This window comes from Mesoplodon mirus (assembly GCF_964341445.2).
Source record: "Mesoplodon mirus genome assembly, chromosome: 12".
NCBI lineage: Eukaryota > Metazoa > Chordata > Mammalia > Artiodactyla > Ziphiidae > Mesoplodon > Mesoplodon mirus.
Window position 1 is genome coordinate 81,606,743 of NC_138988.1, and position 6,000 is coordinate 81,612,742.

Sequence of the window (6,000 nt, forward strand, 5' to 3'; positions counted from 1 at the left end):
TTACATGAAGTCGGAAGTGGGAGGATTGAGGAGAGGTGGGGGAAGAAGTATGAAAGCAGGATCTCTACCTAACACTGTCCTGCACTTTCAACAATCTTGTAAGTGAGCCGTGCCCTTCATCTCAGAACTTTGATGGTGCTGGGCATGCCTTATTTATAGACAACAACTGCTGCAGAACTTCAAAGGGGGCACACAGCCAAGCCAGAGATGTGGAGGGAACAATCAGAGGAAAGGATGGGACACAACAGCTTCTGGGAGCCAGCTCTGAACCCTGCCAGAAATGCCTGATTGTACCCCCCGTGCAGTAAATGGCCAAAGCCATTTATGTCAATCCCAGAAGTGCAGCTTTCAGCCAAGGCAGGTGATCCAAGTGGGCTTTATTTGACTTTCTGGCAAGATCTGACAAACTCTCATATTTATCAGATCAATCCATGGCCTTTAGAGACCATGATTTCCAGAAAATGAACACCTAATTCTCACCTTAAATTCTTAAAACAAAACAAAAAAAAAGAAGAAAAAGGAGAAGGAGGAGGAGAAGCCAGTATGTATGGGGGACTGAATAGTGGCCCTCCCAAAGTTATTCACATCCGAATCCCCAGAACCTGTGAATGTGTGACCTTACATGGTAAAAGGGACTTTGCAGGTGTGATTAAGTAACAGGTCCTGAGATGGGGAGATTATCCTGGATTATCCATGTGTCCCCAACATAATCACAAAGGTCCTTATAGGACAAAAGCAGGAGGATCAGAGTCAGTAGTAGGAGATGTGATGATAGAAGCCAGAGTTTGATGTGATAGGAGAAAGGGGCCACGAGCCAAGGAATGTAGGGGGCCTTTAGAAGCTGAAAAAAAAAAGGCAAGGAGGGCTTCCCTGGTGGCGCAGTGGTGGAGAGTCTGCCTGCCGATGCAGGGGACACAGGTTTGTGCCCTGGTCTGGGAAGATCCCACATGCCACGGAGCAGCTGGGCCCGTGAGCCATGGCCGCTGGGCCTGCACGGCCAGAGCCTGTGCCCCTCAACGGGAGAGGCCACAACAGTGAGAGGCCCATGTACCACAAAGAGAAAAAAAAGGCAAGGAAACAGATTTTTCCCACAGAACCTCCAGAAGGAACCAGCCCTGTCAACATTTTGACCTTAGCTTTTTGAGACTGATTTTGACTTCTGACCCTCAGACTGTGAGATAACAAATCCACATTGTTTAAGCCACTAGGTTTGCGGTACCATGTTACAGCAGCCATAGGAAACTAATACAACCAGGAAGGGGTGTCATTTGGTGCCACTAAAGTGTATCTGTCCCTTTTGGAAGACACTGGTGCAATTACCCATGAAACATAGTGGGTTACTTAGCCCCTGAATTACTCCTTTAATGTTTCACCCTCTCTCTCCTCCTGGCTCCTTCAAAAGGACCAAAAATACTCAAGGAGCAGGTTCTTAATAACTGAAGTTCAAATAAAATGGGCATGCAAGATAAAGGCTGAAAAAAATATTCTTTTAGTTTAGGAGCAGGGAAAGTCTGAATTTTTATGTGCATGTAGATAAAAAAGACTGAAAGGATATACATGTTAGAATGGTAATGGTTAACCATTGAGGTAAGATTATGGGTTATTTTTATTTTCTTCATTTTGCTTACCTTTATTTTCTCCTTCTAAAACAAACACATATTATTGTGTCATAAATTTTTTCAAGTGATATCAGGTATGATAAAAGTAGTATCTTTTTTGTGACTTTAAAAGATTTTTTTTTTTTTTTTTTTTGTAGAAACTACCAAGGTCATTTCCCAAGTTTAGGACAATTGCGCAGAAAATTTAGGATCTGACTGGACCCACTAGGGGGCAATATTGAACCCTTGGAGACGAACACAGAAGCAGACTGCTGTGAGCAAATAAATATTAATTCGGACTGTGAGAAATAAATTTCTGTTATTTAAGCCGGAAAAAAAAAAAAAACTAATTCGGAAAAGACAGCCATCCAAAATGTAAAATTTCAGGTACCTTAGCACCCAGTCTGGCCCAGAATATCTTCCCATCAATCAACTTCACAGTATGACATTAGAGCAACTTCTTTCATTTGAAGGAGCCTTAAAAAGTATATTCTGTGCAACTCAATAATTTAGAAAGACAAGTCATGAGAAAACAAGTTCTGTAGCCAAATAGGGTGGAAAAAGCTATGAGCTATACCCTTCTTTAAAGACTCACAAAGGATATTTATTGGCTTATTAAAGCCTCTGAGATGTCCTGCCGAAATGAATCTTATTTAGGTTCATTGAAGTATTTCCCAAATACTTACTTCATCACAGATCCATCATTTTCATTGGAACTAGGGTTTCTGAACATTCTTTGGAAAATTCTGCCGTGATTATGTGATTTGTAATAAGAAATATATATTTGTAATAAGAAATGTAGATCTGGCACAGAGCTCCTAAGACCCTTGGAATTTCCTAAGTGATAAGAGGAGTAAAGGTGACTTTTGATATTCATCACAAACCTCTTTCAACTACCCTGTGTTTATGTTCATAAGATGACTTCTGAAAAGTAAGGATGGGGGATGGTTAGCAGGGGACTAACCCTGAGATTAGGGGGTTGGAACTTTCAGCCCCAGCCTTGGAACCTTTAGGGAGAGGAGAGGGCCTAGAGATTGAGTTCAATCACCAATGGCCAATGATCTAATCAATCGTGCTCATGTAATGTGATGAAGTCTCTATAAAACCCCAAAGAACTGGGTTCAGAGAGCCTCCAGGTTGGTGGACACATGGAGATGTGGGGAGAGTGATGTGCCCAGAGAGGGCATGGAAGCCCCGTGCCTCTTCCCACATACTATCTTGCTTTATGTATCTCTTCCATCTGGCTGTTCCTGAGTTATATCCTTTTATAATAAACCAGTCATCTAGTAAGTAAAATGCTTTCCTGAATTCTGTGAGCTGCTCTAGCTCACAGAAATTAATCAATCCTGAGGAGAAGTTGATGGCAACCTCCAATTTATAGGCAGTTGGTTCAGAAACACAGGTAACCTGTCCTTGCCATTGGCATCTGACGTGGGGACAGTCTTCTGGGCCTGAGCCCTAAACCTGAGGGATCTGACACTACCTCTAGGTAGATAAGCATCAGAATTGAGTAAAATAGTAAAATAGTAGTAAAATAGCAACTCAGCATGAATTGCTTAACGTGTGGAAAACCCATACATCTGATGTCAAAAGTGTACAAATATCATATGATATCACTTATATGTGGAATCTAAAAAAAATGACACAAATGCACTTATTTACAAAACAGAAATAGACTCACAGACATAGAAGACAAAGCTATGGTTACCAAAGGGGAAAGGTGGGGAGGGATAAATTAGGAGTTTGGGATTAAGGAATACAACTAGCATGTATAAAATAGATAAACAACAAGGACTATAGCACAAGGAACTATAACCATATTCAATATTTTGTAATAACCTATAATGGAAAAGAATATGAAAAAGAATAGATATATATATATATGTATGTATAACTGAATCACTTTGCTGAAACTAACACAACATTGTAAGTTAACTATACTTCAACAAAAATAAATAAATAAATAAATAATTTATTTATTTATTTATTTATTTATGGCTGTGTTAGGTCTTCATTGCTGCGTGCAGGCTTTCTCTAGTTGCGGTGAGCGGGGGCTACTCTTTCTTGTAGTGCGCAAGCTTCTCATTGCAGTGGCTTCTCCTGTTATGGAGCACGGGCTCTAGGCATGCAAGCTCAGTAGTTGTGACACGCGGGCTCTAGAGTGCAGGCTCAGTAGTTGTGCTGCAGGGGCTTCGCTGCTCCACAGCATGTGGGATCTTCCCAGACCAGGGCTCGAACCCACGTTCCCTACATTGGCAGGCAGATTCTTTACCACTGAGCCACCAGGGAAGTCCTAATAATTTTTTTTTAATTTTAAAAAAAGTGAAGTAGTGCTGCAGTGAAGTGTTGAGAGTAGAGGTGACACCCAGGAGAGTGTTTTTTGGTCACAACTGATTTAGACGGTTGGATGCAAAAAGCCCCCAATATGTTACCTGAGAGAAACAACATATGCCACAAATGCCAGCTGGGATTTCAGAAATCGATTTTTCTGTAGTTTGGTAGAGTTCAATGGGTTCCAGAAGGACTAGCCACCTGGTCCATCCTGTTTACCTGTTTGACTGCTAATGTCTCCTCTATTCGCCAAAGAATTTATGAGATGGGCTAGGAGCAGAGAGATTTCATCTTAAAAGTTCTGGCATGTAGGACCAGTGGAAGAAGCTTAGAGACATTCTGGGAAGCAGGAAATGACATCATTGTTTCCTGCAAATAGGACTCTTCTCGTGGAACTCTGAGCCAGGGAGACCCCACAAGTTTAAGGGTACGTCAACACATTTATGCAGATGAAATATGGATAAAATGAGCTCCAAGTACTGACTTCAGTAACTCAAAGGCACATAAAATAGCACTCGAGGGGGATAGGGGGAAACGGAGAGGAGCATCTCACCTGGTTATTTGGCCCTAACTATGATGGGCTGCACGGAGGGAGGGGGAAGGGTGGGGAGAGGGGAGGGAGGGAGGGAGACCTGTGGGCATGGGATATTCACACCATTCCCCAGAGTCTGTGGTTTGTATTTCATTATTTAACTCTAGGTGGCTGCCTCCTTGAACCCCTGTCCATACCCTTGGTCACCAAATTGGGGTACCCTCCCTCCACAGGTATGGGGTCTAGAAGTCACCTGATTTGAGGGGGTGAGTGTAACAAAGGGTGGGACCAAGGTCAGGAGCCACTCAGAGCCTCCTGGGCAGTGATTTAAGGTCATTGAACTAAATTAGGAACTAGACCAGATTTGCTTTCTGACCTCCCACCTCCAGGCAGCTACCTTCTCCCTCTTCCTCCCTCTCTCTTGCCCACACTTGCTCTAGAAAAGTCTACTGGCCAGGGCTGTTCTCCCAGAGACTTTCAAAAGATACGCAGATAATGGACCATTAGCTGAGAACACCTGCTAGTGAAGATCAGATGAGAGAATAACTGTGAATACACTTTGTAAACTCTAAAGTGCCTTCAAATGTGAAGGATGGGTGTTATTTGAACATTTTAGTAAGATGTATTCATACATAACTTGTGTGATTGTTTAAAAATCCCAGGCGGTTGGTGCTGGGAATGAAGGTACTAATGATATGTTTCAGAGTCAAATGACATTAGGAAAGAAAATAAGTGCAACAACATGATTATGTGTTCAATGAACTTTAATAAATTATTGAAGATAAGTCAATCTCACAGTACTATATTTCAAATTGGATTGGAAACTGGATTAAAATGAAAAAAAATTCAAAGGAAAGGAAAAGATTAAATAAAACAAAAAAGTATTGATAAATCCTTAAAGTGTGAGTTATTTGTTTGATCATTCACTTCCATGAAAAGTTGAAGGGAACGCTGGAGGTATCTGGCCACCCTCCACTCTCACCCCGCCAGAAGGCACCCCTTTCACCCCAGTGCCTCGTGACTCATCACCTCTCTTTGGAGCTTTCTTCTCCCCTATACATACTTGACAGCCATCCACACGGCTTCTCAAGGGCAACACGAGATTCCTGAAATGTGATCCCAGCTTGCTATCCTGGGACAGTTGTTCACAGTGGAAAAAATCTCCCTGTGGTATTCAGCCCGTTTGGCAGCCTCTGCTGAGGAAGGACGAAACTTTGCAAGGGATTTGGTGGCATGCGGCCCTCTTGCCCCACCTGCTCCCTCTCCTCCCGCAGGGAGGCAGCTGCCTGTCCTCAGACCACGCCATCTCCTGCCCAAGAATAAAAAGATCTGACTGTTCTCCCAGGTGCCTTGCAGTCACAGGCTGCCTGGAGAAGCCACATAGAAGCCCCCAGCCCAAGCAAGATATTCATTCATGGCAAACAGCTGCCACAAAGAAACCGGAGAGTGAATCACGCGAAGTTACTGGACCCAATCAAATTTGAATTTAAAACAAAACGTAACAGGATAAGCAATGGAACAGGTTTCTTTCTTTTTAAG